At 36.8% G+C, this 13,094-nt stretch overlaps 1 protein-coding gene and 1 pseudogene across 1 annotated transcript in view; one reads left to right on the forward strand and one right to left on the reverse strand.

The window, feature by feature from the left end:
• Nucleotides 1-13,094, reverse strand: part of AP3B1 (adaptor related protein complex 3 subunit beta 1) — a 338,444-nt gene that overhangs the window by 314,783 nt on the left and 10,567 nt on the right. The gene's annotated exons all lie outside the window — the stretch shown is intronic.
• On the forward strand, nt 634-1,287 carry LOC114044058 (annotated as a pseudogene).

Raw genomic sequence — 13,094 nt, forward strand, 5'->3', positions numbered from 1 at the left:
ACCCTTCTCTCTCTCACCACAGACACAGACTTTTCCCACTGACCTTCTAAGTTGTCTTTGGCATTCATGGGTTGAGAGTTCTGGAAACCACCATAGCTGCCCAAGATTCAGTTCCCTGAGGCCTGCTCCAGGTTCGCTGAGGCCTGTGCTTTCTGTGCGCCCACACCAAACAGCTCTCCTTTCCCAGCCCAGCGTGATATACCTTTCCAATCAACCATCCAGGTTGTCTTGAGCTGGAAATTTGTTTCACTCTGTCTTTTTGTGAGTTCTGCTGCTTTAAAATTTGTTTAAAGTCATTTTTTACAGGTATTTGAAGGAGTTTGGGGGAGAGTTCAAGCAAGTCACTGCTTTTACTCTGCCATCTTGGCTCTGCCCCCCACTCCAGTCTATGTTCATCATTTCTTAAAACACAATATTTCATTACATCTCTATGTCACAATTTGTTTAGGTAATCCCCAATCTCTGGGTATCTACTACATTGCCATTCTTTGCTACCACAAAAAGTGCTGTTTAGATATTTTCCCTTATATATAGTCTTCCTTTTTGTAAAAAACATGCTTGGCCTTGCCAAGTCAAAGCAGGCATGACGAGGCGCTGCAGGGGTTCAGATTGACTGAGCCAGGGAGCAGGGCCATGAGCAGCTGCAGCAGCAAGGAGCACCCGGTGTCCCACAGTCTCAAGGACTGGCTCTTCTTCAAAAGTCCAAGTGGAGAATATAGATTGCCATTTCATGACATTCCAGTTTACACAGTCAAGAATGTGTTCCACATGGTCATGGAAGTAACTCGATGGACAAAAGCAAAGATGGAGATCATCACGAAGGATCCTTTAAACCCTATTAAGCAAAACGTCAAAAAGGGAAAGCTCCACTATATTGCCAACTTCTTCCCTCACAAAGGTTATATCTGGAACTATGGGGCCATCCCTCAGACTTGGAAAAATCCAGGGCATAATGACCAGCATACCAGCTGTTGTGGAGACAACCACCCGATTGATGCCTGCAAGATTGTGAGCAAGATATGCTCAAGAGGAGAAGTGATCAAAGTGAAAGTTCTGGGCATACTAGTGACAACTGATGAAGGAGAAACTGACTGGAAGGTCATTGCCATCAACGTGGATGATCCCGATGCTGCTAACTATAATGATATTAGCGATGTTAAAAAGCTGAAACCTGGTTATCTAGAAGCAACTGTGGAATGGTTTAGAAAGTACAAAGTGCCTGATGGGAAACTAGAAAATGAATTTGCTTTCAACGCAGAATTTAAAGATAAGTTTATGGAGAGCTAGATGTGCAGAAGGAAACATGCTTTGGGTGTATGTGTTTACTATATGTTAGGAAATAAAATTATTTTGCTTAAGTTCAAAAAAAAAAAAAACTCAGGACATATGCCTTGCAGTGAAATCTCTGGGTCAAAGAGTAAATTTTAATCACTCTACTTGCACAATTCCAAACTGCTTTCTTGAAGGGCTATGTCAATGCACAGCTCCACCAATAATTCATTAGCGTGTCTGTCTTTTTACAACCCTTCCAACATTGACTGTTCCCATCTTTGGTCATCTCTGTGAGTCTGCTGGGTACAAAGTGAAATATTTTTTCTACTGGTCTCTCTGGCATTTATATGAGCTTATACACAGTAAACAAGTCAAGTCAACACGCATTTATTAAATGCCTGACTTTGCTAAGTATTGGGGATATAAAGAAATGAAAAAAAAAAAGTCTCTGCTTTCAATGACCTCATTGAATGATGGAATATGACATGAATGACACTTAATATGAACTGTAAACACTTAATAAATGCTACTTCATTCATTCATGTTGTCTCCTCTAATGAGAGGAGTTAGTCAATTAGCATTTATTAAGCACCTACTACATGCCAGGTACCATGCTAATCTCTAGGGATACAAAGAAAGGCAAAAAACAGTGCCTGCTCTCAAGGAGTCTACAATCGAAAACATACAAACAAAAAACATACAGGATGAATTGCAGATTGTCTCAGAAAGAAGATACTAAGATTAAGGAGGACTGGAAAAAGTTTCTTACAGAAGACAGGACTTCAGTCAATCAAAAACTTTTATTAAATGCCTACTATCTGTCAGGCACTGTGCTAAACACTAGAAACACAAAGAAAAGTAAAAGAAAGTCCCTGCTCTCAAGGAGTTCATGATCTAATGGAGGAGATAAACATGTAAACAACTATGTGTAAACAAGCTACATACAAGATAAATTGGAAATAATCAACAGTGGGAAGGCACTAGAATTAAGGATGGGAAAGGCTTCCTGTAAAAGGGTGGGATTTTAGCTGGGACTTAAAGCACAAAAGGCAGAAATGGGAAGAGAAAAAATCCCAGTCAACGGGATCCGTCAGTAAAAATACCACAGTCAAGTATCATCATGTGTGAGTAACAACAAGAAAGCCAGTGATGCTGGATCCCAAAGTACATGTGAGTGTATAAGGTATATAAGATGACTGGAAATGTAGGGAGGGAGTCAACTTATGAAGGGCACTGAATAAATATCAAAATGAGAATTTCATATTTGATCCTGGAAGAAATAGGCAGCCAGCAGAGTTTATTGAGCAGGAGAATGTTATGGTCAGGCCTACACTTTAGAAAATCACTTTGACAATTGAAATGGAGGATGGATCAAAGCAGGGAGAGGGTTGTGGCAGGGAAATCAACCAACAGGCTATTAAATAGTCCAGGCATGAAGTGATATGGAACTGCACCAGAGTGGTGTTGGTGTCAGAGGAGAGAAAAGAATATATGCAAGAGATGTTACAAAGGAAAAATCAATAGGTCTTAGCAACAGACTGGATATGGGTTATGAAAGATAGTGAGGAGTCACGACAAAAAGATTACTAGTCTGGGTGACTGGGAAAATGGTGGTCCCTCAACAGTAAAAGAGAATGTTGGAAGGGGAAATGTTTAGGGAGAAAAGATGAGTTCAGTCTGGGACACGGTGAGTATAGCCTATCTAGCTGAGACCTGAAAAAAGTTAAGGAAAGTAGAAGGAAGAGACAAGGAGGGAAAACATTCCAGGCATAGGAGGCAGTCAGTAAAAATGCTTATAACCGGAAGATAAGAGCATCGTGTATGAGGAACAGCAAGGAGGCCAGTGTCACTGGATCAAAGAACACCAAGTTCAATTTTAAACACTGAATTTAAGATGTCTTCAAGACATCTAGTTTCAGATGTTTAATAAGCAGTTAGAGATAGAAGACTGAAGGTCAGAAGAAAAGTCAGGACTAGACAAGTAGAATTAATGGTCATCAGCACAATAAACAACATGAAACCCTGGGAGGTTTTGAGATCATCCAGTGAAACAGTATAGAGGGAGAAGAGGAAACAACCCAGGATAGTGCCTTAGCAGACCCACGCTTTCCATTTTGTCTTTGTATATCCTGTATACCTAGGGCCTGACACTTGATACATACAGTGCCTTGCACTTCATAGATAGTTAATAAATATCTAATTGAATTCAAAGCTTCAAAGTTGATTTATTTTTCATTTTGACTCCTCTCTTAGAGCTCTTTGCTACAAGTGCTTCAAGGACAATGGTTGCTCTCCTCCAACTCTGACTCTACCATCTATACATTCAAGTCAACTTTAACAGGAACTTCACTGATATCAAGCAATACCTTCATTTGTCTTGTATGATTTCCTTAAGTATTCATCCACAGCAGTTGTTTGACATTTTCCATATTCTTCTAAGTTCCAATCCAAATTTCCTTCAAAGGTTAAAGTGTTTTGCTCACTCTCCACCATTTTGTTCTCTTAATCCCTACTCTCTACTTGTATTGTACTTACTTGAGAAAGCTGTATCCCCCAAGAGCAAATATAAGTTCCTTGAGGATATGGACTGATTTTTTTAATCTTTTTAATCTTTACAATCCTAACAACTAGCACAATGAAAACGGTAAGAGCTTAATCAACATTTGCTGAGTTTTTGAACTGCAGTCAGAAAAATAAGCTGCATTTAAATAATTCTATTATTTACAAAGCACTTCCCTCAAAACAACCCTGTAAAGGTAAGTTGTGCATCACCTCCATTTTAATGGTTGGGAAACTGAAGCTGAGATCTGTTAAAGGTCACAAAGCAATTAAATGAAAAGGGCTATCAAAACCTATGTCATCTTATTTCAACTCTTTCCATGCATAATATAACTCTGAGCTTTAACCTTATAACCATCAGATTGGAAAAGACAAAGATCAAAAATGCTGGGAAGGCTGTGGGAAGACAGTACATAATTTCTCAAACTTCTGAAAAATAATTTGGAAGTATACTACAGTTATCCCTTCCACATCAAGACTTTCCCCATTGTGGTTTCAATATATTGCAGGTCGGCACAAGAAATTTAATGGGAATTTTGGGGAGGGTTTGCAGAAGCCACAGGCAACACACAAAGGCCAGCAGAAAAAGTTCATAAAGTCAGAAATGCATAAAACATATATATAGTATTATATAATATCAATCCAAATTTTACAACAAGGTACTGTAAATGCCCCATAAAAGAAAAAGAAAAAATTCAGACTTCTTCTCTGGTAGGAGACCAAAAAATTTTATGTAAATTTTCCTGATAGCGGCCCTAACTCCCACAATGTGGAAGAGATAACTGTATGAAAGTCACTAACAGTACATACTCTTTGATCCAGTAAACTACTTTGAATATATCATAAATCCCAAGGAAATCAAACATAGAGGGAAAGATTCCATATATATAAAGTAGAGAACTATAGATACACAACTACAGAGATATTTTTTCTGGAAACAAAGTGGGTGATCAATAACTGGACACTAACTAAACAAATTCTTGTATATTAATATAATGGGATACTACTATTGCATAAGGGTGAAGATAGAAAATTCAGATAAATTTGAGAAGACTTAACTGAATTGATGCAGAGCAAGGCAAGCAGAAACAAGAGAACAATTAACACAACAGTGTAAATAGAAACAATATTCAAATATTTTAAGACTCAGAAATCTTGCCTCCAATACCAATCTTGTCTCCAAATTGAGAGTGAAATATACTTTCCCTCTCCTCTCAGAAGGTATGGAATAAAGTATTCAGAAGTAGATATGGCCAATGCACTGATTTATTTTGCTTATCTACTATTCTCTGTTACAAGGAAGGGTCTTAATAGGTTGGAGGAATTTGTCACTGGAAAAAGATATCTTTTTAGAAGCATCAACTAAACAATTATTTTCTTTCAGTTTTATTGTCACCTTTTGTTTTTATATGTCATGTCCAAAAATGCCCCCTTACTTCCCTAAGGCTCACAAATGAGCCTTCCCTTAAAAGGGGGGTGAAAAAAAACAAAACAGTTATGCAAAACTAACCACAACAACCCTATCTGGTCCACACTCAATCTTCTACCTCTCCAAAAAAAAAAGAAGGGGGGTTGATTTATTTCCTCCTCCCTAGGACAAGACAGGCCATTATAATTACATCATATTCGGTTTCATTTTATTGTTCTTTTCGTTTATTGTAGTCATTATAGATACTGTTTTCCTGGCTTTGCTTACTTCACTCTGCATCAGTGCAGACAAGGCTTCCCATCTTTTTCTGAATTTCTCATACTCTTCATTTGTTTTATTTTTTAAGTAATAATAAAACTTTTTTTTTTAACGTAAAAGGATGTATTACTGGTTCATCATCCCTATCTGTGCCCTGTAATCTACCATTCAGACTCCTGCTCTGAGTCCCATAAACCATATGGCTGTGGCTAGGGGAACTCTTAATGCTGCCTCTCAAGTCTCCCTCAACAAAAATTCATCCAAATTCCCTCCCACTTTAGCAGATGTAAATTTTTGAATTTGCCCAGCTCCAATGATGTGGATAGGAAATCATGGATGGAGGAAAGGTTCAGCAATGCTGGGCCTCCTCCAGAACAAGGGAAAGAGGATTTGATTTCCAACAAGGAAGCTAAGTTCAGAATATTACATATACTGTCAAATTTAGTTAATCATTTGGTTAGTTTTGCTGAACTGCTTTTCTTTTTTTCTCTTCTTTTATATTCTCTGATATAAGGGACAGATCCCAAGGTAAGGGGAAAGATTGATAGATTTGGAAATAAAGGTTAAGCAAAAACAAAATATATCAACAAAAACATTTAAATAAAAAAAAAATGGCTATTCATTGATTGGTGCCACCATCTTATACCACAGAAAAATAGTCTAGGTCCCCATGATGTACCTGACACCAAGGGCAAGTATGGAAAAATAAAGGTCCAGAGATATAGGTTGGTGTTCCCACAATGAGCAGATCAATGAAATAGTCTAGATTCAGTCCCAGTCTCCAACTTTTGATAACAAGTTCATTCAATGGTACAATGCTTCCTTCATGAACTATGGAGATATCTAAGAATGGAAATCTTGAGGAAAAGATCCTATTAAAAAAGGGAAATGTTATATGGGAAAAAGATATATGGGAGAGATCACAGCCTGAGTTATGATTTATAAAACAGATAACCAGAGGAATATAAATCATTGACTCTTACAAGCACATTAACACTTTCAGGCTATAGCATAAATCAATAGTATGTTAAATGGCTTTTCACTGAAGATACAAATAAAAAAAATAACAATAATAAAAATATTATTATATAGTGATATAAGTTTTGCACAGTGCTTTACAAGTTAACTCATTTAATCCTCATTATCAAATCAGTATTATTTATCATGCCTCTTTTGGAAGTGACTTTAGGTTCTTTAAAGTTATGCCAGTATGAAAGAGGCTTTAATTATGGGTCTAACAATGGATTAGAATGTCCAAGTACCAGCCTTCCTAAATTTGGAGAGGTTGGATGTAAAGTGATGACTTTTTCTACTACAAAAACTCTTGAAAATCTGCTAAGAAACAGAGTAGGAACAGTGGTAGTACTCCTCACCTTGACAAAATTACTGAGCCCTTAATTATTGAAGTATTATTCATAATTATAGCACACTAAATAAATGTTATACAAAATGCAAGAAAATAATTTCCTTCTTGATTATTCTTCGCTGAGCCCTCAGCTTTAAATTTTGATTTTGAATTTCAGGCAATTTGTTTTTCTTAACAGTTCATTTGTATTCACAAGTGTGATACTGTCAAATTATTTTAATATAATATGCTTGCCATTCTGTGAGGGTTTATGACTTCTCACGCAGTAAAAAGAGTATTTCATCCAACCATCTGTCTCCTTTCTTGTTTTTAACATTCAATTTTGATAATGTTGATCTAAACATCTAAATATTTGTAACAATATAGTATCTCATATTTTGAAGCCTAACAAAAAGCCCAGAAGTTTGCTATCCAGTCTTTTTCGCACAGAATTTTAATAGACCTGATATCTACAAGAATATGCTTATTACAATGAAAAAAGTATTTTATAACTTATGTTAACAAAAATTATCAGTTAATGACTTTTCTAAATATCAAAATTTTAAAGTCCACAAATATTTTTTACTAAATTTTTTTCATGCAAAACATATGCAATAAATAATCACTTTCATGACATTATTCTCTCATATCTCTCCCTCCCACCAATCTGCTGATCATTTCTTTTCAGTCTCCTTTTTTGGAGACCACCATCCATGTCTTACTCCCTTAACTGTGGGCTTTGTCCTGAGTTGTTGTTATTCAGTTATGTCTGACTCTTTGTGACCCCCATGGACTGTGCATAGCAAGCCAGACCCTTCTATCTTCTACTATCTCCCAAAGTCTGTTCAAGCTCACGTTCATTGATTACATGACACTATCTATCCATCTCATTCTCTGCCATCCCCTTCTCCTTTTGCCTTCAATCTTTCCCAACATTAGGGTCTTTTCCAATGCGTCCTGTCTTCTTGTTATGAGGCCAGAGTATTTAAACTTCAGTATTTGACTTTCCAGTGAATAATCTAAGCTAATTTCTTTAAGTATTGACTGATTTTATTTCCTTGCTTCCAAGGGACTCTCAAAAGCTTTTTCCAATACCACAATTCGAAAGCATCAATTCTGTGGTGCTCAGCTTTCCTTATAGTACAACTCTCATGGTCATACACTGCCACTGGAAAAAACACAGCTTTGACTATATGGACCTCTGTCAGCAAGGTGATATCTCTGCATTTTAGTATGCTGTCCAAATTTGCCATAGCTTTCCTTCCAAGGTGCAAACATCTTTTCATTTCATGGCTACAGCTGCCATCTGCAGTGATCTTTGAACTCAAAAATATAAAATCTACCACTGCTTCCATTTCTTCTCTCTCCTTTTGCCAAGAAACGAAGGGACCAGTTGCCAAGATCTTAGCTTTTCTGATGCTAAGGTTCAAGCCAGTTTTGACATTTTCCTCTTCCACTTGTCCGGGGTCCTCTTCTCTATCTACAACCTCTCAGATGATGAGCTCATTAGATCCCATAATTTTAATTATTACCTCTATACAGATGATTCCTAAATCTATATATTCAGGCCTCATCTCTCCTTGATTTTCAGTGCTTTATCAGCAAGTAACTAATGGAGAATTTTAACTGGATGCAGACATCTAAAACTCAATACATCCAAAACAGAGCTCATCATTCTATCCCCCTCAATCTCATAGCTCTTTCAAAATTTCCTATTTCTGTCACAGGCACCCAGGTTTGCAATCTCCAAGCCACCTCTGATTCTTCCTCCCCCTCGCCCCACATATCCAAGTTGCCAATTCTCATTAATTCAACTTGTATGACATCTCTAGAATCTATCCCCTTGTTTCTACATTTGCAGATGACCACCAACCTATTTCAGGCCCCTATGTTCTCACATGGTAATAGTCCTAAATGGTCTCCCTACTGCAATCAACCAATAAACATTTATTAAGTGCCTACTATGTGCCAAGCACTGTGCTAAACTCTGAAGTTCTTCCCTCTCTATCCCATCCTCCACACACCCGCAAAAATGATTTTCCACATGTCTGAAAATGTCACTCCCCTGCTCAATAAACTCCAGTAGCTCCCTATTACAACCTAGCCCCACCAACCTACCTTTCCAGACTTTCCAATGATCCCCTTCGTACACCCTAAAGCGTAGGACTAGCCTACCTACTGTACTTCACATAATGACACACCTAGATCTAATCTCCACACCTAGAATTCACTCCCTCCTCATCTCTACTTTTAGAATTCCTTGTTTTCTTGAGAGCTTAATTAAAATACCATCAAACCCTCCCCTCAAAATTACCTTGTATTTATTTTGTACCTGTTTATATATGTATACATATTGTCTCCCACAAGAGAATGCAAGTTTCCTGAAGGCACGGACTACTTCGCTTTTGTTTTGATTAGAGAGGGTGGACAGTGAAGAACTCCTCCAGAACTTCCATTTAGGGAGGGCAGCCAGCTCATCTGGCTCATCACGCCTCAGAGCCAGGAACCTTCCCTCCCCCTTCTAGTTTCTTTCTATATGTTGTCTTCCCCAACTAGACTGTAAGCTTCTCACAGACAGGAACTGTCTTTTGCCTTTCTTAGTGTTCCTAGAGTTTAGCACAGTATGTCACATAGTAAGCATTTAATAAATGTTTATTGACTTGATTTTTTTAGCCCCATCACTTACCATAGTGCCTCCCACATAGCAGATGCTTAATAAATGATTATTAATTGAATGACAAAATCTTTTATTTTTGGTATGAGAGGAGAACTAATATTTATCTAAAAGAGGAAGTTACAGAAGGAAGACATGCACATCTAGGTTTTCGAGGACATTATCTGATATAAAGTAAATCCAAATCCATGCAATAATGAGCTACTATAATGTAACTTTATTATACCTTGGCACTTTCCTATTAAACCAGCCATCTTTACCTTGGGCAAGTGGCCTTTAACAAAGGTATGCTTTATTTTATGCACAAGAGAAAGCAGATCAGGAAAATGGCAGCTCAAGTTCCAAAGTTCCAATAAATACTGCTTTGTTTCTGTTCATCTCAGAGGATCACTGCCATTTTCTTTATAATTGACTCATGAAGAACAAATTAGGGTCACTGCAAATGTCCAATTATTACATGAACAGAAAGAACTTTTCACAGCTTAAAATGAGAATTCAATTTGCATAAAATATATGAAGCTCCTTTTTCTCTAAGTTCATTGCTCACACACCATTATATATTGGAAATAACACCAGACTTGAAGCAACTATAATCATGTGTGCAAAAAAGAGAACACTGAAACAAAACCTAACACCACGCAATTGTAATAACCAATTTTAGCACTGGAAAAGAGAGGAGGAAATGAACCTTCTTTTTCTTAAGGAAGCTCAGGGTGCAAAATGCGGCATAGTCTAATAGATATGGTCACAAATATGGGTAACTGTTTTTCTTTCTTGCAACTTGAAAATTACTGTTATAAAAGCAAAAGGCATCAATAAAATATTAACTTAAACAAATCTTAAAGGAAAAAGACTGATTTAAAACAGTAATAACAGATTTAGAGTCAAGAGACCTGAGTTTGAATTCTGGCTCCAATACTTATGAGCTATATGACCATAAATAAGTTCCTTAACCTATCTTGGCCTCAGTTTCCTCAGCTGTAAAATAGAAATAATAATACTATATTGCCTACCTGAAGGATTGTTGTAAGAAAAGAACTTTGTAAGTGCTTTACATATACTTTAATAATTCAAGAATATGTGGTTCTGTGAACAAGTGCTGCCTCCATTAACAAAGAATACAATTCCTCTTTGACTTGATCTTCCAGAGTTTCTGTGGCCAAAAAATATTTACAGCTTAGTGATGAGCCTCTTCATATGACAGACCTATAGTCTCTTACCAGGCTTGCAGCTGATACCTTTTAAAACCAGTCAGAGCTAGTGCACCCCTGGCAAAGCTAGGGTCACCACACCATGAGGAAGCATCACAGGAGTTTTTAATGGAAAAAAGTACAATGCAAATATTACTATTGTTAATACATACATAAAGGTGGGATGGAAACAAATTCCCATCCTCACCTTCATTTTAGTTTGATTTCTTAATTATATAACAAGAATAAGGTCTACTGCCTTCCCAGTACATGTATCCAAGTCATAATAGAGTACTTCCCAAGACTCTTCAAAAATGAATGACTATAGGGCAACTAGGTTGTGCAGTGGATAGAGCACTGGCTCTGGAGTCAGGAGGACCTGAGCTCAAATCCAGCATCAGACACGTGACACTTACTAGCTGTTTGACCCTACGTAAGTCACTTAACTCTGACTGCCTCACCAAAAAAAAAAAAAAGAATGACTACTTCACACTTCTAGGGTATTAGGATAGGCAGAAATGATACTGCCCACAGGAACCTAAAAAATTTTGTCAAAGATTACAAAAACGAAAGGGGCACTTACTGTGTTTTCCTCACTGTTACTCACTGATGGTAAGGAATACTGACTGATTTGGGAACTAAACTACTGAAAATGAAATTTGGACCACAGCTTAAAATACAAAGAAAACAGATTCTTGGCCACAGATGGAGTACCCCTAACAAAAGATATTAAGAATATATTTGGGGCAGCTAGGTGGCGCAGTGGATAGAGCATTGGCCCTGAAGTCAGGAGGACCTGAGTTCAAATCCGACCTCAGACCAAACACTTGACACTTACTAGCTGTGTGACCCTGGGCAAGTCACTTAACCCCAACTGCCTAAAGCAAAAAAAAAAAAAAAAATTAAAAAAAAAAAAAGAATATATTTGCCAAATGTCTTAGAAATCAAAAGAGCTTCAAACCAAAGAGTTGTCAAAAACAAAAACAAAAACATGGGCACTATTGATAAGAATTTATAAAAACATCGGTTGATTATCAACTACTTGTTCAAAATCTATCATAGAGAAGGATATAATTTATAGAATCCCAACTATTTAGATTTTGTACAATGGAAAGGATTCTACCCAAGACTCTGCTAATCCTAACCATAATAGCAACTGAGGTGACTACAGAAAACCAATAATTGTATTAGACATATATACTGTCCCTTTCAAGCCAACATAGTCATGCCAAACAGTGTGTCTGTCAACAATGCGAAAAGACAGGAATTAAAAATTTAAGAAGACCCCAAGCTTCCTACTTTGTATTTTTTTAAATCATTCATAGTATATTTATGGACTAAGTCACTTATACATCCTTTAGGAACTTACACGGAAGAGAAGCATAAGTTACAGGTGATAAAATATGAAATGTTAAAAAAATTTAGAAAGAAGAGAAAGTCCCATGTTGGACACTGAGATTCACTCATTCAAAAAACGTTTACTGAACACCTACAAACTATATGATTGCACAGTAGTTAAATTAGAGATGCAGATAGGAATAGAAAGGCAATGTGGTATATGACCATGATGGAATACTACTCTGCAAATATTAAGAAATGATGAGCAGGATGCTTTCAGAAAAACCTGGGAAGACTTACATGAACTGTTGCAAAGTGAAATTAACAGAACCAAGAGAACACCGTACACAGTAACAGCAATACTGTAGGATGATGAACTGTGAATGACTTAGCCATTCTCAGCAATACAATAATCTAAGATAATTCCAAAGGATTTATGATAAAAAATGCTACCAACCTCAGAAAAAGAACTGATGAAGTCTGAATGCAGATTGAAGCATACTTTTTTTTTACTTTATTTTTTTTTTACTTTATTTACTTTATTATTCTTGGGGGTATCTTCTTTTGCAACATAGCTAACGTGCAAATGTTTTGCAGGGCTGCATGTGTATAATCTATACCAAATTGCTTATCTTCTCAGTGAGGGGGGAAGGAAGCGAGAGAGGGAGAAAATTTGAAACTTAGCATTTTTTTAAATGTTAAAAATTGTTTTTATATGTAACTGGAAAAAAGAAAAGAGGTAATAACCAAGAGAACAACTTAAATGTACAAGTCAACTCTAGCTCTGCAGAAACTCTGCCTATTATCAAAAAAAAAAGATTTCCAGGGAACATTTACCCTATCATCTCACACAGAGCAAGTTTCTGAGGTGCCAAATCCACACTCAAGTTAACAGGAAATTATAAAAAAAAAAAAAAAGACTAAAGGATATGGTAGCTAGGCTCTTAGCCCTAACACCATTCCAATCTAGTTCCCAAGGGCAAAGTGGGCTAGCCAAGAAACCACCACAATGGTGATGATCACCTATAA

The sequence above is a fragment of the Vombatus ursinus genome, unplaced genomic scaffold, assembly GCF_900497805.2.
Source record: "Vombatus ursinus unplaced genomic scaffold, bare-nosed wombat genome assembly UNPS02014772.1, whole genome shotgun sequence".
Taxonomy (NCBI): domain Eukaryota; kingdom Metazoa; phylum Chordata; class Mammalia; order Diprotodontia; family Vombatidae; genus Vombatus; species Vombatus ursinus.